The following is a 25,153-nucleotide window of genomic DNA, read 5'->3' on the forward strand; positions in this document are numbered from 1 at the left end:
GGTAATAAAAGGATGGCCTAAACCAAGGAATCTTCATGAACTAAGAAGCTTTATAGGTATGTGTGCATACTATAGACGCCTCATAGAAAAGTTCTCACAAATTGCGGGACCATTACATTACCTAACAAAGAAAAGCGTTAGGTATATATGGTATGCTAAGGAGAACAATGCTTTCGAAAAGCTTATCTCTCAACCTGTGCTTACAATACTGGATCTCTCAAAACCATTTGAGGTCCAATGTGATGCTTGTGGTGATTGCCTTGGAGCTATTTTGCTCCAAGAAGGGCATGCCATAGGCTATGAGAGTCGAAGGCTTGACCCTGTTGAGCAAGCTCTAGGCATATATGAAAAGGAACTCCTTGCAGTTCTACATGCCTTAGACTCTTGGAAGCACTATTTATTGGGGACTCCTTTCATTCTGCGAACGGATCACCAAAGTCTTAAGTACTTCATGACGCAGACCAAGCTCTTCGACAAACAAATGAGGTGGGCAAATTTCCTTTCGCAATTTCATTTTCATATTGCTCACATTGCTGGCAAGCATAATCAAGTAGCTGATGCACTCTCAAGACGGCCGAGAGTGAATGCGGTTTCCATAGCAACTAACAATGATCTATCTTCAATGATAGATGAGTACGCTATTGATCCCGACTTTAGAGATGTGATTTCAGCCCTTACATTAGGGAAGAAAGAAGAACCATTTACTTTACAAGATGGTTATCTTCTCTATGGCAATAGACTATGTGTTACTAACTCACTACGTGAGAAAGTAATGTATGAATCTCATGCTCCACCTTATGCGGGGCATAGAGGGATTTAGTCTACCTTAAAGGGAATTGAAACATATTTCTATTGGCCTACCATGAAAGTGAACATACAAGAGTATGTTTCTAAATGTGTGGTATGCCAAAAGACAAAATTTGATAGAGGGAAGCAACTTGGATTGCTTCAACCTTTGCCAATCCCTAATTCACCATGTGAGAGCATATCCATGGATTTTATCTTTGGATTGCCTAAGTCTATCCATGGGAATACGGGAATATGGACGATAGTAGACAGGTACATGGGAAGATCTTCGCTGCAGATGAGTATAGCCGAGACCTACAAGAATCTTTTCAAAAGATTAAGGATGCTATCTCTATCTCACAACAAAGGCAAAAGGCTGCTGCTGACAAGCACAGAAGAGCCCAAGCCTTTAAAGAAAATGATTGGGTCTTATTAAAGTTTCCCAAGGCTCGATTAAGGCACACGACGGGCAAGAATCCTACGGGCCACCAGAAGTACTATGCTAAACTAGCAAAAAGGTACTATGGTCCCTTCCAAATTCTTAGGCCAATCAATGAGATGGCCTATCAACTCAAGTTGCCCAATCATTGGCTCATACACAATGCTTTCCATGTGAGCCTATTAAAGCCTTATAAAGGAGAGCCACCTCAAGAACCAACTATTGAAGACCCACTGGAGATCGAGGACCAAGAGGAGGTGCTGCAGTCCATTCTCCGACATGAAGACAAGGTACTAAGAGGTGGTAAGACTATTCCGACGATATCTTAATAAGTTTAAGAATTATCCTTTTGAAGATGCTAGATGGATGCAAGGCATACAATTAAAGGATAACCTAAACCTTGTCAATGCTTACAATGCTTCCCAAGAGTAAGAAAATGTACAGAATGTTAAAAATGAACAAAGTTTTTCTCTTATAAGACTCTCTTTTTCTTTATTGTGCACAAAAATGAAGTAGTATGCATGCTTAGATGAAGTTTGCGGAGACGACGTCTCCCAAACACCAAGTAGAGCTTGTCACTCTACTATGGAAGACTGATAGGACTCATGTGCAGACATGCTTGCGGCAGGCTCAGGCTCTCAAGCGCCAAATGGACTAGTCATCCATTGTGGAATGATGTCGTAGGGTAACATAGGGATCCTCTACCCACTAAGAAAAGGACTCATGAATATGCTTTATCTTCTCTACACCATAGTCAAGGATGACTATGATTTCAAGAGAGGGGTAATGTCATAATAATCAATATCTAATTCTCCTAAATGATTTTCTCATGTTAAACTGATCATTTAATACGGGGAAGTGCCAGGGGAGAAAAAGCTAGAATATTGGTTAAGCTAGCAGACCGGCCACACTAGGGATCCAAAGGAGGGAAAATAGGGATCCAAAGGGGGGGCCATCTGCAAAAGATCCATGTGCAACAATGGGCTAAAAAGACCCTAAGGTTCAGCCCATTAAGACTTCCAAAATGCTAAGGTTCCAAAATTCAAAGGTTGTGTCCAAAGGTCAACCCTAGGGGAAATTGGATGCTTTGTGTGTGACCAAAAAGTCTTTTCAAATCCCTACATAGGAGGGGGCGAGCCTTGGGAGTAGGGGATGAGAGAGAAAGTCACACACACACACACACACACACACACACACACACACACACACACACACACACACACACACACACACAGGATCCCTTTACACAAAGGGAATTAGGGACACATGTCAGCTCCCTAGCTCAGATGCCCACAAGGTGTGCCCAATTCTTATTGGATGGCCTTGGAGGTGGACCAATGAGAATTAGGCTAGAGTAAATTTAGTTTAATTAATTTAAAAACACTTAATAAAAGAACCAATGAGAATTAAGTCCTCTAGAAGACTATTGGACAGTCTCCCAAGGGGTCCAATGAGCATTCATCAGCCCAATGGCTTGCCTGATTCCTATTGGCCAGGAGGCAAAGGGGTCTAATGAGAGTTTAGTTGAATTATTCATTTACCTAAAGCTCTCACAAAAGTGGAAAGGGGGACACATGTCAGAAGGCTATCACTTATGCTACTTAATAGTCATTGGCTTGACTTGGGGAGGTCCAATGGGGGAAAAGCAAGAGCAAAATAGCAAGAGGGCTCGCCCAAGAGAGAGAGGGGGCTGATTTTTGCAAGGCATTAACACACACACACACACACACACACACACACACACACACACACACACACACACACACACACACACACACACACACACACACACACACACACACACACGCACACACACACACACACACACAGTCTATGTGTGAAGTAAAGAAGACTATCTCTTCCCAAGATTTAATGGAGAGCTCATCACCTACTCCAAGCTTGTGAGATAGAAGCCTACAACGACACACTCTTGGCATGTGGATGCAAATCCAACCAAGAGCCAAGCTTCAATGCATGCTCATCTCCTCTACCAAGCTAATTACTAAGCTAAGCTATGCTAATATGAGTGATTATGTGAGGAGATGTACATCTTTCTTGTAAGATACTCCTTCTTCCTCTCAATCTACTCTCATACCCTGCTAGCTCTCACCATCTTCGAAGGTGTGTGAGGTCTTGGGTCTGAGAATGGGGATAATTGATGTTGTGTTTGCTAAGTGTTTTGCTTAGTGCATGAAGCTTTCATCTTCATTGCACTAGCTAGTCTTGAAGGAACACAAAGAATTGTATTGTACAATGTCTCTCTTGATGGGAAAAACCATAATACAAAGCCTTTTGGAGGGGGGACCGGCTCCATGCAAATCCGGTCCTCAACTGTTGTCAATAGCTTAATTTCTCTCTCTTTTGAAAGTATTGTTGATGCTATCTAACTAGGTGTTATGCTTTTTGTTGCTCTCTCCACCCAAGCACTCTTGTAATTCTCATTAGGAATCTATTCTAATGAAATGCCCACTATGTTCATCCTAATTTCCCCTACACGCAAGTTTTTAGGCCATTAAATGTTACACCATTGATGCCAAAGTTTTCTCAAAAGCTGTCCTTGTTGGGATGAATGCCTATCTAGCTCAACTCTGTGGTGAGATCAAGGGCTTATTGTTAAGCTCAATAAACACCTTATAATGTAACGCTTGCTGTAAACCTTCAAAAATGCTTGCATCTTCTGGTCACTATAGCAAACATCTTTTGCTTACTACTGCAAGAAGGCACTAAACGGCCACGGGCAGATCTTGTGTGTGTGTGTGTGTGTGTGTGAGTGTGTGTGTGTGTGAGTGTGTGTGTGTGTGTGTGTGTGTGTGTGTGTGTGAGAGAGAGAGAGAGAGAGAGAGAGAGAGAGAGAGAGAGAGAGAGAGAGAGAGAGAGAGAGAGAGAGAGAGAGAGTATTACCAGGTAATAGTAGCGATGTTATCATCTCCAATTGCTTTATCATCGTCTGAAATCTCTTGAGCAAGCTACTAAGAATAGCATCATTGTCTACAACTTTTGCAAGCTACCGAGATTAGAGTCATTTGCAATTTCTCGGACAACAGTACGCCATAGTAGCAAAAATCTCAATCTCTCTCTCTCTCTCTCCCCCTGCCTTACTGCCTATTTGGCTACCGTGATCTGACCATACCTCCACTCCTTGCCTGTTTGGCTACTCGACGTTGGCCATCCCGGGGTGCATTCATTCCACAACGGCCATGTGGCATTCGATTGGCCACCTTCACTCCCAACTTTGGCCATATTCGTAGTGGCTACGTAGCATGCCTAGATCATCTCTTCCATAAAATGGTAGAATAGGTGCACACATGGCACACACAAACACTACAAAACCTCTTGCACATGTTCATTGCCATATTTATTTATTTCTTCATCAACCATCGCTTGCGACCACTTCAACGCTCTAAAAAACTCACATCTAGCGTGTGTCCATTCATCTATTCTAAATTAAGTCCTTGAAGTTGAAACTTACACACTTTGTTGCCAGACCAATGGAAAGATTCTTTGTGTGTATGTGTGTGTGCGCGTGCACACACACCCGCGTTTTTGCCCCCAAAATGAGCGTCCATGGACCTTTGAATATCCCTCTCTTACCCTAAAGACGAGACTTGTCAAGAACATGAGAGAAGGAAATATGGTAAAATCTCTTCAAAACCTGTTGTTGAAGCCCATGGTAAGGAAGATAAACGTATACACCGGCAAGTGACTATTTTGAACATGGATTTCCCTACAATTATCCTTGTTTACTCCCGTGCATGCATGCATGTACACGCACACACGCACACATGCACACACGTGCACGCGCGCGCACACACACACACACACACACACACACACACACACACACACACACACACACACACACGCACACACACACACACAGAGAGAGAGAGAGAGAGAGAGAGAGAGAGAGAGAGAGAGAGAGAGAGAGAGAGAGAGAGAGAGAGAGAGAGAGAGAGAGAGAGAGAGATGGTTGCAACCTCTTGTTGCCTAATAGGAGGACTCATGAAAGAGCCCTGTTAGGCTTAAGATATTGCATGCTAGGAGAAAGCTACAAGGCATACCTAAGAGGAGAAACAATGGGAGGATCACAATGGATGCCTGTGGATCAAGGTTGCATTGAATCAAGATAGGAGTAGATTGGGTAGGAAGAGGGGTGAAAGAATTTAGATACCCACCCTCTCGAAGATTAAGGTCGACCCACTTGACTACAGATGATGCAACAATGCAGTAGGTGGCCATTAACACAATGAGTGAGTCAAGATGCGTACAAAATAGACAATAGTTCACTCTTTTGATCATAACTTCTTCATTTGAACTCCGATTTAGGTGATCTATAGCCTCAATCGAAGAGCACAAAGCCCTCTATGCATTGATGTAAAGACATAATTTTTCTAAGCAATGGAAGGCTTTGCTGTAACAGCATCTTAGAACTGAAAAATCTGTCAAAAGTTTGCATTTTTGTTGCCGATTTGAAGGCAATGTCGGACAAAACTCACAAGGGTGGAAAATCCACACTCGCCATGGAGAATGATGCAAAATATCCAAGGAATTTGGATGCTAATCCAAACACATCGTCTACAACAACGGAAGCAATGATCATGGCTTACTCGATCTCATTACAAGAAACCGTCAACAAGCGCGGTGAAGAGTTGCGTGCACTTGCAATGAAGAATGGTACTTTAAGAGTTCTTGTTGTGGAGAATCAACACCTCAAGAAGGTTCTTGAAATGCAAACAAAACCTAGGTGCATCTTGAGAATGAAGTTCAAGAATGTAAGCGCTCTCTTGTGGACATGAATGTATTGAAAGAGCGCTTGAGCAAAGTTGAGAGTGATCATGTATTGAAAGAGGAAACAATAGATACAATATGACATGATGTATGTGAGATGAGAAATGCATCCAAATCATGGACTGATATATGTAAGGATAATGTGGTTTCTACATCTCCTATCATGAAAGCCGTTGTGTAAGCAAAGAATGTAGAGAACGTGGATACTCAAGAATTGCAAGAACGGCAAAAACGCTCAAAGAACATTGTCATTCATGGAATCAAGGAGGAAAGCATGGAAACAACCCAATCTCTTGCGGTTGCTATTGAAGAGTTTTTTTCTACACACTTTGGCATGTCTGAAATCATGGCTTATGGTGCACATCGAGTTGGAAAACAAGGAGTCCCTCGCTCGGGAGAAAGACCTATTGTATGTACCATGGTTGATGAGGTAAAGAAAAAGATCATCCTTGACAATAGTTGGATCTACCTCAAAGGAACGGGTTGTAATGTATATGAGGATCGCACTCTTATACAACAAAATGTACGTCGCAAAGCATATGAGGAAAGAACCGAGAAGGTCAAGGTGTCATCTCAAGAAGAAAAGTCACTTGAGGAGGATGCAAGTCCACCCAACAAATAGGGACACATGATCTATGAGACCAACTCACACTTGCAAATAAGCTTTTGGAATTGTAACGGCTATCCATGGAATGCGGGAATTGGAATTGATGAGCTTACCAATGACTCCGATGTGATACTTCTTGTCGAAACATGGGAGCATGATGCACAACGAATACTTGGATTTGACAAATACGATGTGCATTCTTTGATGTGGACCAAAAATGCAAAGCAACGTAGAGGCCAAGGAGGTGTAGCATGTATGATAAAAAAGGATTTGAAAGATGTTTCCTTTGTCAAAGAAGATAGGTATAAACGCTACTTATGGCTGAAAATCAGCCCACCCAATGGTCAAGTCATGTTTGTGGTTGGTTGCTACATTCCTCACTATGACTCCAACTTTTATGCTCGCTTCGATATGGATAGAGATCAACCCTTTGTTGAACTAGAGGAAGACATTTCTCATTACAAGGACCAAGGTAAAGTCATTGTCTTTGGAGACATGGATGCTCGCACAAATAGGTTACAACACGACACACAACAAGTTGACATGCCACATGTCTCAAGAAGAATGGATGACTCATACATGTATAATCGAAGTTCTAATGATGCAAAAGAATTGGATCACTATGGAAAGTCACTTCTACATATGTGCAATAGTACCAGGATGCTCATTGCAAATGGTGTATCTTTATGGCAGCACCAATGACTTTACATGTAGAAAGAACAATGGTGATAGTGTGATCGACTATATGTTGTTTTCGGAAGCCACTATAGAATGCATACAAAGATTTACACTTGGTGAATGGAATCTAGAATCGGATCATAGGATGCTATGTATTGACCTCAAGTGTGGTAAAAGACCCGAGCATGTAGCCTCCAATCATGATGTGAATCATTCGTACCTACATCTAGACTTCAAACGAGCACTTATATATGCTGATATGGTGGACCAAATGTTAAGCATGACAGAGCATCAAGAGAGCCCAACATTAGAATGCAAGTGGAAAGTTTTCAAAGAAGTAATTTGCTCATGTGCAAGGGAATGCTTTTCAGTGAAACACATGTCTTGCAAAAGATCTAAGAAAGGTAGCACCAAGAAGAAATGGTTCAACATGGAATGTAGTCAATCTCAAAAACACTTGTGAAAGCAAAGACAAGGAAGGTTACTTGGAACATTCACATACATACAAAGCACTTGTTCAAAAAAAAAAGGAGAAGGTGGAAAGTCAAAAAACAACTTCTTTTAGCGCAAGAAAAAGCACATGCATGTGGCAAGTTTTGGCAGAATCTAAAAGGCAAGCGTGTTGAGAGCTTTGGTGACTTGACTGTTGAGGATATGTATACGCATTGCAAGAACCTCTATGAGCAACCCAATGTCGATAAGATGGAGTGTTGTAGCTCCCTTCCGTTTATGCCTCCCTTCTTTACCATTGAAGATGTATGTTGCGCGCTTGAGAAACTTGCTACCCGCAAGGCAGGGGACCTTCAAGGTGTCAAGGTTGAAATGATTAAATGGACAAGCAAGAAAACATGATATTGGATATGCGATATGTTTAACCTTGCACTTCAGCATGGCATGCCTCATGATTGTAGTGAAAATTGGATCAAACCTTTGCACAAAGGAGGAGATGTAAACAATGTGAACAACTACCGCACTATAATGGTTGGTTCTTTGATGGCAAAGTTATTTGGATGTATCATGGAGATGAAGATAAGTGAATGGGCTGAAAAGAACGGCAAACATGCGCTAGGCCAAGCAGGTTTTCAAAAGCATCATAGCACTATTGATCACATTGTCACTCTTCGAGTTCTTATGAAAGCGTCTTGATTGAAAGGAAAAAAGTTGTATTGTTGCTTTGTGGATTTCAAGAAAGCTTTTGACATGGTACCGCGAGGAAGTCTTTGGAGACGTATGCAAAGCCTTCAAGTGCCGAGAGAATTTATGCATGCAGTCTTTCGCATCTACCAAAAAGTGATTTGTCGACTACGTATGGGAGATGGAATTGCAAACCTTTTTGCAAGCACCATTGGTGTGAAACAAGGATGCCCACTTTCCCCAACCCTCTTTGGGCTACTCATTGATGAATTGGAATGCATGGTTCTTGATTTTATGTAACAAGAAGGCATAGAAGAGGTTAAGATCGGAAATGCGGTGATCATGCTTTTGCTTTATGTCGATGATGTAGTGCTCTTGGCACATACCTTAGAAGATGCACAAAGCTTATGAGTGTCTTGGAACGCTTTTGCCTTCATAGTGGGTTGATCGTGAATGGATCCAAAACCAAGGTTATGCTTGTAAAGACCCTCAATGATGAAAATCCATGCATTGTATACAACAATGAGAAACTTGAAGTGGTAGATAGCTTCAAGTACCTTGGCCTTGAGATTCCATCCAATCATAGATGGAAGGATTGCGCAATGTGTTGCTTGGAAGTCGGAAAGAGGGCTTATTATGCATTTGAGAACATGTGCAATGCTGGAGAGACCAAGTGTTGGGCTCTCAAGAAGTACCTCTTTGACACATTGGTGACACCGGTGCTTCCTTATGGAGTGGAGGTGTGGGGTGGTAGCATCGGGAAGTTTACTTGGAAAGAGTTTGAGAATGTCCAAAAGCGTTTTCTCACCAAATTTTTCCAAGTCAAGACACAAACACCCTACATGCTCTTACTTATTGAGTCTGGATCGCTTCCCATTGAGGTCTTGGGCATGCAAAGGGTTGTGGCATACATGCTTAAGACACAATGTAGCCCTTTGTATCGACTTCCTAGAATTGCATATGAAGCAAGTCAAAAGGTCCAAAAGACATGCAAGAGAAAAATACTAAGTTCGTGGTGGATGCTTGACATCAAGATATGGTTTGGAAGATGGGATGTATGTCACTCGGTCAAGGATGCGTCGATCGACTCCCAAGTTAATGAGGCCTTCTTACAACGTCAATGTATCACAGCTTGGGAGAAATCCGGAGGTTCTCGCTTTAGCCATTACACCACACACATTGCCCCAAACTACAAATCTCTCTTCTTCTCCGAGCGCGGTAAACCGAACCCATCCCTATATCCATGAGCCCATCCCATTGAGTGCGATCCTCACCATTGCCTCCATTCGTCTTAGCTCGCGTTCTCTACGCTACAAGACCAGATGTTGGGGCACTGGCGAGGAGTCTCATCGACTTTGCACCTTATGCCCTTGTCAAGTGCGAGAGAGTGAGTACCACACACTACTTGAGTGCTCAGATTTTAACCACATAAGGTCCTCTTTTCCCCATATATTCAGCCATGAGCTCTCCCTACATACCTTCCTCTCCCAACCACGATGTGGACTCTCTATTGCGATGCTCATTTCAGTCATTTTTGAGCATCGAGAGTCACTTATGACCTCTACTCACACCATGTGACATGTTCATTTGGGCCCATAAGGTCATATTTGACCTCCGAGGACGATAATAGAACTATCTCTTTCTCTCTCTCTCTCTCTCTCTCTCTCTCTCTCATACTCAACCGTGGTAATTTCGTTGACCAAGCATTGGAGCTAGGGAGATCGAGTGACCTGCAATTGGGGAGAGGAGCTTCACATCTCTCTCTCTCTCTCTCTCTCTCTCTCTCTCTCTCTCTCTCTCTCTCATACTGATAACCGCGGTAATTTTGTTGACCAAGCATTGGAGCTAGGGAGATCGAGAAACCTGCAATTGGGGAGAGGAGATTCACAGCAACGATGGACATTGCAACAAAGAATTCAAGCCATACTATTGATGGCCGACTTTGGAAACCATGCCCGTGAGAACCACACCCTAAGGAAGGAAAGGTTTGTTACCAAAAGAAAAAAGAAAAAACAAAAAAAAGCCCTTTACCATTCACCATACCCCCCCCAAGGTTAACCACCTGTGGGGCACCGCCAGTTTGGCCACACCGCCCCATTATCACCAAAAGAAAATCTCTCTCTCTCTCTTACTACCCGGCCCCGGTAATATTCTCTCTCTCCTACTTTGCCGCTGCATCATCTGGCCCGGTGGTGGGTGCCTTTGATTTTATGTCACACTCCAACCCCGGCGGGCTGCCACAGATATTATCCTCTCTCTCTCTCTCTCTTCCAAATATTCTCCCCCCCTCTCTCTCTTTGCTTGTCCACACTCCAGCCCCGACGGGCCGTATCCCCACCACTCTCGTCCACACTCCCATCGGCCTTAAGCACCCCCCCCCCCCCCCCCCCCCCCCCCCTTATCTACACCTAGCTCTCTCTCTGTCCCTCTCTCTCTCTCTCTCTCTCTCTCTCTCTCTCTCTCTCTCTCTCTCTCTCTCTCTCTCTCTCTCTCTCTCTCTCTCTCTCTCTCTCTCTCTCTCTCTCGGAAGTAGCCACGGCGGGCCTTAGGGAAAGCTCTATCTCTCCCTCCCTCTATCTCTCTCACCCTCTCTTCCTCTATCCTCTAAACCCCCCACCATATCCTCTCCCTCTTCACCCCCCCCTCACAACCCCTATGCCCTCTCTCTCTCTCTCTCTCTCTCTCTCTCTCTCTCTCTCTCTCTCTCTCTCTCTCTCTCTCTCTCTCTCTCTCTCTCTCTCTCTCTCTCTCTCTCTCTCCCTCTCTTCCCTTGGTGGGAACCATCCCTAAGCCATAATCTCTCCCTCTCTCTCGTTGACTAAGCACACCCCCCCCTTCCTTGTCGCGCCCGCTGTCGGTTACCCCCCCCCCCCAACCCTATCCCCTCTCCCCTCCCTCACCATTCCCCCCACCCTCATGCTCTCTCTCTCGCGCTCTGTCTCGCCCGCAGGCTGCCCGACTCCACACCGCCGCTACTCGCTCTCTCTGTACACAATCGGTTGCGCGCTACACACACACACACACACACACACACACACACACACACACACACACACACACACACACACACTGCGTACACACACACACCCCCATTCACCACCCTCACCCCCCCGTCTGTGCATCGCCACAACGCTACCGTAAATCAAAACAAGAATATATATATATATATATATATATATCTATATATATATATATATATATATATATATATATATATATATATATATATATATATATATATATATATATATATATATATATATATACAATAACCCTCCCCCCCCCGTTCCCATGCATGCTTGCGTACACACATACATATACAAATACACACATTCACTTACATATACACACACACTCACGTGTATGCACACACCTATATTCACACACCTACCCACCCATACATACACACACATGCATATACGCACGCACTTAAAAAAAAATACAAAAAAGAAGGAAAGATGGCCATCAACATTGATGGAAAAGAAAGAGGAACCCAAATCACGTGCCGCCAACGACAAAAAAGAAGAAATGCACCGAAGGCATGCCCCGGCTGACGTCAAAAAGACGTACGTGCTACACAGACGCCCTGACAACGCACTATTCGCCGGCATCACGCAACCACGACGCCGTTTTCAATAATTTGTAGGTTATGTTCATCATTTCTTCAGTTTTCACCCAAGCCTTGTAAAATTCCCAATTTGTAAATTCCCTCTCTCTAGGTGATGGTCACAAAGGCCCACCTAGAGGTTTTCATTTTAAAATAATTTTCAAGACAAAGCAAGTGTCAACCACACCAGGCCCACCGCTTGCTTTGTCTCCCCAATTAGCTTACCCTAATCAAATCGGGATTACCCTAATCCAAGCAGCCAACACCTATAAAAGGGCACTAAGAGGTCACTATCGGGGGGGGGGGGGGGGGGCAGTTTATGAGAGGCTAGCACTTGGTTGAGTTTTAGTGGAAAGAGCTGACACTATTGGCATCACGGGGAGGGGGTTTGTGTGATGGTTTGCCTTGGGAATTGCACCATGTGAAGGTAACCACGTCCACGTCTAGACTCCAATGGTCGATGCACACACACAAACATGCTCTTGGTAGCAAGATTCACAATCATCGAGTCGTCTTTAGAGAACGCACCAAGTAGTTGCACATCTTTTCTCCCTACCTCTCTATCACCACGGTGTGCCGCCTCGCTGGAAGGAAGGTCATTGTAAATACTGCAGATATAATTCACCCTCACACCCCCGAGGGTTTTCATCATTTGGTCAATCTGTGTGTGTGTGTGTGTGTGTGAATTTGCGGTGTTCATATCATTGTGGTCCGCGTCCTAGCTGCTCAAAGCTAGGTGGTGCCCCCTGTTCGCTTTACCGTGAAGACAGGCTCGAGGCGCGCCATTCGGCCCCCTGCGTTTTTAGAGCTGTCGAGGTTCGGGGTTCGCTTTGCTCCCATCATTTGGTGCTGTGAGAGGCCAGCACTTGGTTGAGTTTTAGTGGGAAGAGTTGACACTATTGGCATCACGGGAGGGGGCTTGTGTGATGGTTTGCCTTGGGAATTGCACCATGTGAAGGTAACCACGTCCACGTCTCGACTCCATGGTCGATGCACACACACACACGCTCTTGGTAGCAAGCTTCACAATCATCGAGTCGTCTTTAGAGAACGCACCAAGTAGTTGCACCATATTTTCTCCCTACCTCTCTATCACCACGGTGTGCCGCCTTGCTCGAAGGAAGGTCATTGTAAATACTGCAGATATAATTCACCCTCACACCCCCGAGGGTTTTCATCATTTGGTGTGTGTGTGTGTGTGTGTGTGTGTGTGTGTGAATTTGCGGTGTTCATATCATCGTGGTCTGCGTCCTAGCCGCTCAAAGCTAGGTGGTGCCCCCCTGTTCACTTTATCGTGACAGGCTCGAGGCGCGCCATTCGACCCCCGGCATTTTTAGAGGCCGTCGAGGTTCGGGGTTCGCTTTGCTTCCGTCATTTGGTGCCCCCACAGAGGAGGGCTTCTAAGACCCTTCAATTTACAATGCTGAAAGTGACGCATGCCATCAATCATGGATGAATGGCTGAAGGAATTTTTTAACTGGAGGACGGAAGAAGAGGAGACTAAGGAGGCACTAGCCGCCTTCATTGAAGTACTACTGCTAGGCTGCAGTGTCATCAATATTCAAGAGGTAAATTCTCCATCTCGTGTTGTTCATTCTAACCACAAGTTGAGAGCTCAGGTGGGAGGCCTATGAAGTGCCATCACCGCTGTCAACCACAACATTCTGTCAATGAGTGCCGACGGAAGAAGTGAAGAAAGAATGGTGAGTTTCGCTTTTGAAAACATTGGCACTCTCACGAGAGTCAGATTTTTTGTAGCACCAAGTGTTTTCTCTCTAATGCTTCGAGAGGAGTCCTCAACTACATCAACCACAAAGTCTAAGTCCGAAAGCCTAAAGCATTTGGTGGATGCAAGTGGGCCTACACTCTCTCTAGGCCGGGAGAGTTTAACTGAAGTTCGACCATCCAAGCGCCCTCGTCGCATGCAGAATGGAAAGTCGATTGAGGTAGACTCTTCTTGCCCAGTCTGTTTTGAACCTAATGTGGAGGATTGTGCGGACTACTACAAGAGGTAGGAGCATGTGGTGAAGGTGTCACCTCATCAACACCTGAGGTACACAACCCTAGTGGTCAAGATCCTTGCCCTACACCCGGCATGGATAATAACAATAGGCCAAGAAGTATTTCCTTTCTGTTTCTTACAACACATGCATGAAAACGTGTATATTGATAGGAAGATATTCTACCAGCAAAAGATTGTTTTCTTATCTGGAGCCGAGATGCTCGATGAAATCCTGAGATCTCCACGCCCCATCATCTTGCCCCTTCTGGATTACTACCACTCTTTTGATGTAAGAATTTTTATTCTGTTCTAGCTCAATGTTTCTATCTTTATCCTGTTTTAACCTATTCACCCAACCCTGTAAAAAGCCGCTATGAGCCGCTACTATCATTAATCTAAAAAAAAAAAAAGGTTTGTAATTTCCCGAGTCACTACCATGGCAAGTGTTTCTTTCCCTACGTTCAGTGGAAAGAAGGGAGAAGATCTCACCACCGACTTTTTGGATGATTTCGACATTGCTTGTGTCATTTCCAACAAAGATGACGACGCTTCACGACTTTGAATTTTTCCTCTACTGATGAAAGTAGAGGCCAAGTCCTGGTATAATGCATTGCCCCAGGCTACCAAGAATGCATGGGATGTGTTAAGGGCTACTTTTGTAAAGAGGTTTGGTGGAGGCACAACCTCGGAGAAGTTATGGCAGCTACTGACGGAATTGAAGCAGGGAGGTCTGCTAGAGTATGCCACCTACGAGTCCAAATTTGTGGACTTATGGGAGAGATGGGTTGCCTCACTGGAGGAAGGCGAAGGAGCACCTAATTTCCTAAAGAAGGGCCATTTCATTGCTGGTCTATGGTCGCTGCTTAGAGAGAAAGTGAAGGGAAGGTTTCCTGCAACATATGAGTTGTCAGTCGAAGTAGCCCGTCTTAAAGACAAGAAGTTGCACATGCAAGCAAGAGTAAACGAGTATGAGGAAACAAACTCGGCCCGACCAACCCCAGTGACTGCAACAGCCAGTCATAGAGCCCAACCGCAACAGGCATCAGAGGAGCAACAAGACCTGCTGAGTCGCATCACCACCCAACTAGAGAGTTTATCCGTGCATCTGGTGTGTAGCAAGGGCATGCACCTGTCATGAACCCAGAACAAGGAAGAGGACAACGAAGGGAGAACCAAGAGTACCATTGCTACAATTGCGGGGAAGATGGCCATGGTATGTACTACTGCCCACATCCAAGGAGGCAGAATTTCAATAAAGGGGGGAGACAGAATCAGATCTCTCCGCCAAGAGCAAGACCACCACCACCGAGGCAACCAGGGCCGATCCCACTGGTCCTGATCCTTCGACCACCTGTACAAAAACAACCACCACCCCAACCTCTCATTCCACCACTACCCCCACCACCTGCTGTGAACCAAGCGGTGAGTGTTATTAGCTTGGAGGCTAAAGGGAAGGCAAAGGTAGAAGAACCAATCCGAGAGAAGCACAAAGGGAAAGCCAAGGTAGAAGAAGTGGATGCTATGGGAGTGAAGCATTCCAGGCACAAGGAAGCCTCTCAAAGAGAAGAGAAGATGAAAGGGAAGGCCGAGTCTAGCAAGCAAGCAGCTCAACCGCTACGAAAGATAGACATCGTGGACTTCTCACTAGGTGAGTATGCAAAACCCTATAACTTAGTTCAGGATGTGTTAATGCAGGGCCCAAAGATAACTTGGCCCCAATTACTCCACCTTGCACCAAGAATGAGGAGGCAATGGACAAAAATGGTAAGTACCAGGAAATCAAGACCCATGATAGCAGGGGCTATCTCTGGAAGGGATCTCGACGAAATCCTACCAACCATGGATGCCCACATCAAGGGGGAACGAATCTCAAACGTCTACATAGATGGTGGCATGCAAATATGCGTCATGAGTGAAAAGATGATGCACCATCTAGGTCTAGAGGTGAGTAGGCCGGCACCCTGCCGAGCCAAAATGGCAAACAATGTAAGAGTAAAATGCGTAGGCATTGTGAATGCGATCAAAGTAAAATCATTCAATACAGAAGTGGAGGTAGACATCTTCGTCATGCCACACAAAGGGGAGGGCTACCCCATCATTCTTGGGAGGCCTTGGCTTATGGCTATGGAGGCTAAACAAGATTGGAGCACCGAGATGATTTAGATGAAGGACGCTAAAGGGAAGTCCATATTCTACGACATGAGGACTGGGAAGCAACACAACATGATCTTAGAGGCTGCAGAAGATGAGTCCACCAGCGACTATTCGTCTACCTCAGGAGAAGAGACAACCACCACCGAAGGAAGTGATAGTAGCATCGAAGTGATGGGGGTCATCCTTAAAGACCTGAAAAGATTGACACAATCTGAAACACCCCCGACAAACCAAGTGAAATCATCAGGTACGCACTCCTTGGAGGATGCAGGTAAATACAAAAAATGCTCTCAAATGAGTTAACCGATGAAGAAAGGAAGGAATATGTTTCCATGCTAGGCAACTTCACTACTTTGCTCATTGATAGCCATGATAAGATCACAGGAATTACAATAGTGCAACACCACATAAAACTCAAGGAAAGCAGTAAACCCGTAGTGCAGAAGCTCAGAAGACTTGAGTAATCCAACAAGAGGCATCACTTAAAGAAGTGAGAAGTTTGCTACAAGCAGGTTTCATCTACCCTGTCGAAGACTCAGAATGGGTCTCCCCAGTAGTAGTCACACAAAAAAAAAAAGGTAAGTGGAGAGTTTGTGTGGACTATAAACCTCTCAATTCAGCCACGAAGAGGGATCACTTTCCCCTCCCATCCCAGGATGAAATTCTCAATGAAGTGGCGGGTTACAAATGATACACAGTGTGCGATGGCTACTCAGGATACTTCTAGATTAGCATTGCGGAAGAAGATAAGAAGAAGACAACCTTCATCACACCTTGGGGATGCTTTGCTTACAGGGTGATGCCCTTTGGCCTCACTAACGCCCCGGCCACATTTCAGCGCTATGTGACCTTTGTTTTCCAACCCTACTTTGGAACATCAATACTGGTTTTCATAGATGATTTTTGCATCTATAGTTCACGAGCCCTTCATTTAAGCAAAGTCTATGATGGCTTAACCAGGCTGCAAACATTGGGTGACCAGCTCAACGTGGATAAGTGTCACATTGGTGAAAGCAAAGTCACTCTCCTTGGCCATGTAATTTTAGCAAAAGGGATTGAGGCTGACACTAGCAAGATTCAAGCCCTGGTATCTTTGTCATCACCCACCACTGCTAAGTAGTTGGTTTCTTTCCTTTAGAAGGTAAGATACTTAAGCAGGTTCATTCACTTGCTATCTCAAGTGGTCCTTCCCCTACAAAAACTCACCCAGAGAGATGTCTTCTCATGGAGTGAAGAGAATGAGCAGCAATTTACTGAGGTAAAGAAAATCCTAGCTAAGCTTCCCACCGTTTCACCCCCTAAGTGGGACAAGCCATTTTATGTGAACCCTAGTGTAGGAAGTGATACACTCGGAACCGTGCTAATGCAAAAGGACCCCCAAACTTCTTTCATGCGTCCTATTTACTTCGCTAGTCGTGTCATGACCCCATCAGAAAAGGGATTTACCGAAGTAGAACATATGGTTCTGGCGCTAATGTTTGCTACCACAAAGTTCCGCTCCTATCTCTTGCCTAGACCCTTTGTAATCCTGACAATGGAAGAGGTTTTCCCATATGTAATGCGACACATGGATGTCTCATCTAGGATCTCTAAGTGGTTAGTTAGATTACAAGAGTTTGACTACACCATGCAAGTAGAAAACTCCACCAGGGCTAGTTTAGCGGGGATTCTCACTCATCGCCACTATGAGAAGAAGCTGAAGGTCAACACGGAAGCAAAGGAAGAAACACCAATGGTAGAGACTCCTAGGCTAGAAAGAGCTCACTCTTTTTTCTTTAACGGAGCATACAAGAGAACAATGGACCAGTGTGCAGCTGTCATAGTCATTTTCACTGAGCAATAAGAAAGAGTATTCTCCATCGAGCAATTATTACACTCCCACTCCAACAATGAAGCAGAATATGTAGCCCTAATTCTTGGGTTGGAACAATGTATTTCACAAGGAATTCAACGCCTAAATGTGTTTGGCGATGCTTTGCTTTTGATAAGGCAAATAAATGGAACTTGGGTTTGTAGAAATCAGGTTGTAATTGGTCAACTACGCCAAGTTAAGGATCTTCTAAGGAAGTTTGAAGCAGTGAAACTATTTCATGTCCCCAGAGCAGAAAATCAGGAGGCAGATGCTCTAGCAAAAGAAAGAATACAAGACGTTCCCATAGGAGCAATCAAACTGAAGCTACCCCTCTTTCAAGGTAGTGATGCTATGCATGATATCGTCATCTTTCTAGATACAGGAGAATGTCCGGAAGGATACACCAAAGGCCAGAAGCAGTGGCTGGTAAGGAAGGCTACTAGGTACCACCTTGTAAACGACCACTTGTATTGTAAGGGCAAGGATCAGATTCTCAGGCGAGTGCCAACCTCCAGTGAGATCACAGAGGTAATTTCAAGTTGCCATGATGCCGTCTGCGGCGGTCATTTTGCTCTAGATATCACCAATAGGAATATTCCACAAGTAGGATACTCTTGGCCTAGCTTGAACAGGGATGTACACCATTGGTGTAAAACATGCAAGGCTTGTCAAGTGGCCAGCGATCGCACATTAACCTACGAGCCACAAACTCCTATCATCTCATATGGTCCATTTGAGAAATGGGGAATAGATGCAATCGGTCCTTTACCAAGGGCCCAATCAGGTAAACTGTACATCATAGTGGGTGTAAACTACATGACTCGATGGGCAGAAGCAACAACCACCACCCGCATTACAGCCCAAGAGGTAGCAAAGTTCATTTTTGAGCAAATCTGTTGCTGCTTTGGCACTCCTCTTGAGATAATATCAGATAGAGGACCAGGTTTCAGAGGCGATTTGGTAGGAGAACTGATGAAGAAGTTAGGCATCACACGCCGACATCCCACACCATACTATCCACAATGCAATGGTCTGGTAGAGAAGGTAAATGGAATGATTTATAAAATCATCACAAAACAGGTGAACAATCACACAGGAGACTGGGATAAACATCTCATGGCAGCTCTTTGGGCCTACCGAACGATGTTCCGAACATCACTAGGTTTCACCCCTTTCCATCTAGTTTATGGGAAGGAGGCAATTCTACCCATTGAGGTATAGATAGCCAGCTTACGAGTCTTGGCTAGCCAGATACAACGTCCAATTGTAAATCTCCGAAACCATATCCTGGATCTGGAAAGGCTCCAACTAGATAGGGAAGAAGCAATCAATCACTATGCAACACAGGTAAAACAACGCCGGCTCACTTTCAATCAAGGGCTTAAAGAAAAGGGACTGGAAAAAGGTATGTTAGTGCTAAGATATGACAACAGATTCGACACCAGGAAGGACAAGAAGTTTCAACCCAGATGGGAGGGACCATTCATCATCAAGAAACGCTATGACAACGCAGCTATAAGCTAATGGAAGCAGATGGGAGAATTCACAAGACTAGGGTCAATGGATGGAGGCTGAAAAGGTATTTTCTTAGGTTTGATCCAGAATTCATGCTAGACATTCCAGAAGAGGGAGAACCCTTTAACTCCACAACTAAAGATGCAGAGGAAGGGCTAGAAGCATGAATGCCTCTAGCCAGATGGGAGGGCTAATGATGGCCGGCTTTCGAAACCATGCCCGTGAGAACCACACCCTAAGGAAGGAAAGGTTTGTTACCAAAAGAAAAAAAAAAATCCCTTTATCATTCACCATACCCCCCCCCAAGGTGGGGCGCCGCCAGTTTGGCCACACCCCCCGATTATCACCAAAAGAAGATCTCTGTCTCTCTTATTGCCCGGCCCCGCTAATATTCTCTCTCTCCTACTCTGCCGCTGCATCATCCGGGCCGGTGGGTGCCTTTGGTATCTATGTCACACTCCAGCCCCGGCAGGCCGCCACAGATATTATCCTCTCTCTCTCTCTCTCTCTCTCTCTCTCTCTCTCTCTCTCTCTCTCTCTCTCTTCCAAATATTCTCCCCCTCTCTCTCTCTGCTTGTCTACACTCCAGCCCCGGCAGGCCGTACCCCCACCACTCTCGTCCACACTCCCTTCAGCCTTAAGCACCCCCCCCTGTTTTCTTCCTCCCCCCCCACCCTGGCGGACCACTAGCCTAAGCACCGCCCCCCCTTATCTACACCTAGATTTCTCTCTCTCTCAGTCTCTCTTGGAAGTAGCCACGGCAGGCCTTAGGGAAATCTCTATCTCTCCGTCCCTCTATCTCTCTCACCCTCTCTTCCTCTATCCTCTAAACCCCCCACCATATCCTCTCCCTCTTCACCCCCCCGTCACAACCCCTATCCCCTCTCTCTCCCTGTCTTCCCTTGGTGGGAACCACCCCTAAGCCATAATCTCTCCCTTTCTCTCGTTGACTAAGCACAACCCCCCCTTCCTTGTTGCGCCCGCTGTCGGTTACCCCCCCCCCCCCCCCCCCCCCCCCCTCCCGAGCCTCGCGCTCGTCCTCAACCCACCCGTGCGCGCTTTTCTGCCATACAACCCCCCCAACCCTATCCCCTCTCCCCTCCCTCACCATTCCCCCCACCCTCATGCTCTCTCTCTCGCGCTCTGTCTCGCCCACCACACGCTGCCCAGCTCCACACCGCCGCCGCTCGCGCTCTCTGTACACAACCGGCTGCGCGCTACACACACAACAAACACACACACACACACACACACACACACACACACACACACACACACACACACACACACACACACACACACACACACACACACACACACACACTATGCGCACGCACACACCCCCATTGACCACCCTCACCCCCCCCCGTCTTTGCATCGCCACAGCGCTGCCGTAAATCAAAACAGGAAAAACATATATATATATATATATATATATATATATATATATATATATATATATATATATATATATATATATATATATATATATATACACACAAAATAACCCTCCCCCCGGTTCCCACGTAAGCTCGCACACACACATACATATACAAATACACACATTCACTTACATATACACACATACTCACGTGTATGCACACACCTATATTCACACACCTACCCACCCATACATACACACACACACACACGCGCACACACACACACACACACACACACACACACACACACACACACACACACACACACACACACACACACACACACGCATATACCCACACACTTAAAGAAAAAATACAAAAAAGAAGGAAAGACGGCCATCGACATCGACGGAAAAGAAGGAGGAACCCAAATCACGTGCCGCCAACGACAAAAAAGAAGAAATGTGCCGAAGGCATGCCCCGGCCAACTTTGAAAAGACGTACACGCTACACCAACGCACCGGCAATGCACCATTGCCGGCATCACGCAACCACGACGCCGTTTTCAGTAATTTGTAGGTTATGTTCATCATTTCTTCAGTTTTCACCCAAGCCTTGTAAAATTCCCAATTTGTAAATTCCCTCTCTCTAGGTGATGGTCACAAAGGCCCACCTCGAGGTTTGCATTTTAAAATAACTCTCAAGACAAAGTAAGGGTCAACCACACAGGGCCCACCGCTTGCTTTGTCTCCCCGTTAGCTTACCCTAATCAAATCGGGATTACCCTAATCCAAGCAGCCAACACCTATAAAAGGCCACTGAGAGGTCACTATCGGGGGGGGGGACAGTTCATGAGAGGCCAACACTTGGTTGAGTTTTAGTGGTAAGGGTTGACACTATTGGCATCACGGGGAGGGGACTTGTGTGATGGTTTGCCTTGGGAATTGCACCGTGTGAAGGTAACCACGTCCACGTCTCGACTCCAATGGTCGATGCACACACACACACACACACACACACACACACACACACACACACACACACACACACACTCTTGGTAGCAAGCTTCACAATCATCGAGTCATCTTTAGAGAACACACCAAGTAGTTGCACTATCTTTTCTCCCTACCTCTCTATCACCACGGTGTGCCGCCTCGCTAGAAGGAAGGTCATTGTAAATACTGCAGATATAATTCACTCTCACACCCCCGAGGGTTTTCATCATTTGGTCAATCTCTGTGTGTGTGTGTGTGTGAATTTGCGGTGTTGATATCATCGTGGTCTGCGTCCTAGCCGCTCAAAGCTAAGTGGTGTCCCCTGTTCGCTTTCCCGTGTGACAGGCTCGAGGCGCGCCATTCGGCCCCCGACGTTTTTAGAGGCCGTCGGGGTTCTGGGTTTGCTTTGCTCCCGTCACTATCTTGACATCCATATTAAAAATGAGTAGAGATTCATGACCGATTATATCACCACTTGTATTGGGCACCCATTGTATCAAGGATCACACATACCCCACACAATTTTAGCTAGTAGCACTGCTAGGTTCATTATAGCGTCTCTTTTTTGTACCCACACATGGTATCAAATTTACCAGTTTGTAATGGATTGGTCTCTCAGGTCATTTTGATATCTTAAAGACGTCACATATATCATCTCATTCTCTCTCTTTCTCTCTCTCTCTCTCCAGTTTTGAGTCACAATATTCTTGGCTAACTTAATTGGTGAATAGCCCTCCGTGGGAATCAACACTTCCGGTTTGGAAGACTGGCAGTCACAATATTCTTGGCTAACTTAATTGGTGAATAGCCCTTTGTGGGAATACACTTCTGGTTTGGAAGACTGGCATTTGGTGTTGTGGAGAGAGAGAGAGAGAGAGAGAGAGAGAGAGAGAGAGAGAGAGAGAGAGAGAGAGAGAGAGGGAGAGAGAGAGATTCTATTATCGTCCTCGAAGGTCAAATATGACCTACGAGACCAAAGTTACGCTTGATGTAATATGTGCATGGCTGATGAGTGACTCTCGATGCTCCAAAATTGTGGTGATGAGAGTCACAATGGAGAGCCCACACTATGGGATTTCCACTGTGGCTAGCAGAGGAAAGTGTGTAGGTCTAAGTCATGATGACTGAAAATGTAAGAGAAGCAAGTTTGGATGTGACCAAAAGCTGAGCACTCTAGTAATGTGTAGGTCTAAGTCATGATTGAAAATGTAAGAGAAGCAAGTTCGGATGTGACCAAAAAATGAGCACTCTAGTAGTGTGTGGTACTCAGACTCTTAAACTTGCATCCAACATAATGTGCACAATCCATTTGACTCTTCTCCATTGCCCCAACGCCCTGTCTTGCATCGAAGGGAATGGGAGCTAAGCCGCGATAGTGCATATCGCCGACAAGGGGATAGGCTCAAGCATATAAGTGTGAGTACGGTTTCCTCTTTCAATGAAGAACATGGTTTTGTAGTTGGGGGCAATATGGGTGCTGTAATGTATGAAGCATGACCTACCGGATTTCTCCCAAGCCATAATACATTGGAATTGTAGAAAAGCTTCATTCATTTGGGAGTCAATTGAAGCATCATGTAGCAAGTGTAATGCATCCCATCTCCCAAACCACTTCTTTATGTCTTGCATCCATCGAGTGGTCAAGATCTTGCTTTTATGCATCTTTTGAACTTTTTTTCTTGCTTCCCATGCAATTGTGGGAGGTCGATGTGAGGGGTTTTTGACATGTAAGGACATGGGTCCTATGGGCAAGGCCACCGGCACGACCGGACAGTGTGTACGCTAGGGGGAGGCTATAAGATAGCATGGTTGGGTGGAGACTAGCACACGCATTACCACCGCCCTTTCACTGGTATCCGAGCTATTTTTGGAGAAGAGGAAAAGTGGGTTGCATGTGCATGCGAAGTGCTGCTTCTCCCCCAGGTTTCACAGATAGAGACGTCTCTGCTGTGCAGGAAAAAGAAGGCAGACACAATTTTCTGTGTGAATAATGTGCGAACAGATAGCAACAGCCGACCGTCCCATCTAGGCCCTCCACAACGGGCGACCAAGGCAAACTCGACCGACAACTCGATGGCACCAAGGCTCCGAAGGCTTTCGTTGGCGCCGTTGGTTGTGCATGTAGGAAGGCCCTCTTAACCATTGCATGAAGGAGGGTTGAATCTACCCCATAAGGGTAAGAGGTCAACACTTTAACATCAAGCTATTGACTTTTGTTGTGTATAACAATGAAAGATAGCATACTTATGTTGAAAGGAAAACTAGAAGGAAAGGGAAAGCTTCAAACTTCAAGGAATTAGCGTCACCCTTCCTTTTCACTTCTTAGAGGAATGCAAGTTTTCCTCCAAAAATGCTTTTTTCCTCAAGGAGGTAGCTTCAAAGTGAACAAAAGCTTTCACAAAAACGACGGGTTTTTGTGAAGAATCATCAAAGGTGTTCTTATAACGAATGACAAGTGAAGCGCTCGAATTTCCGCAAGGCGAGGTTCGCATGCAACACAAATCATGAATTATACAAAACACAAAGACTTCAATTTCTCAAGGTACAACTTGTTGTTTTTTTCACTCTCTTTGCAGTAGTGTGTGTTTACCATGGCCAGTGAGGATATCCCACCTACACACACGTTTGGTTTTGAGCATGTAGATCAAAATTAGAGCACCACGGGTGCAACTGAAACTAATATGCATGATGACGATGATCTAGGAGATCATGGCCTTGTAGATATGGCTGCTTTCAAGACTTTGGAAAATCACCAAAGTGTAGTTGAACGCAACCTCTCTGCACTTAATGCAAATGTTACCAATCTTACGAAGTTACTGGTGAAATTTATGAATTCACAAACGACTCAAGGAGCGACAAGTGGCACGGTTGAAGGGAACCAAGCTCGCACGACTAAAGGAGTCCAAGAGACAATTCTGTAGAAGATGCAGAAGGTAGCAATGCATTACTCAAGAATATCACCATTCCTGAGTTTCACGGGGAAGAGCGTGATTGCAGCAAGGATGCGGTCAATACGTTCTTACATAAATGGAGTGATATTCATAGATTGAGACACACCCCGGATATAAAGATGACTGTGGAAACAAGTCTATCGCTTAAAGGCAAGGCCTATAAGTGGTGGATGACATTTCCAATAGATGCTCGTCCTCCGTCTTGGGCTGCCTTTCAAGCTTCTTTCTTCGAGTTTTTGGACTCCAATGAAAAAGATAAGAAT

At 45.1% G+C, this 25,153-nt stretch overlaps 1 pseudogene; it reads left to right on the top strand.

Moving 5' to 3' along the window:
- The first annotated feature begins 8,606 nt into the window (after positions 1-8,606).
- Positions 8,607-20,203, top strand: LOC147451564 (uncharacterized; annotated as a pseudogene).
- Positions 20,204-25,153: the final 4,950 nt, after the last annotated feature.

The sequence above is a fragment of the Adiantum capillus-veneris genome, chromosome 8 (genome assembly GCF_014529385.1).
Source record: "Adiantum capillus-veneris isolate H3 chromosome 8, ASM1452938v2, whole genome shotgun sequence".
Classification (NCBI taxonomy): Eukaryota; Viridiplantae; Streptophyta; class Polypodiopsida; order Polypodiales; family Pteridaceae; genus Adiantum; species Adiantum capillus-veneris.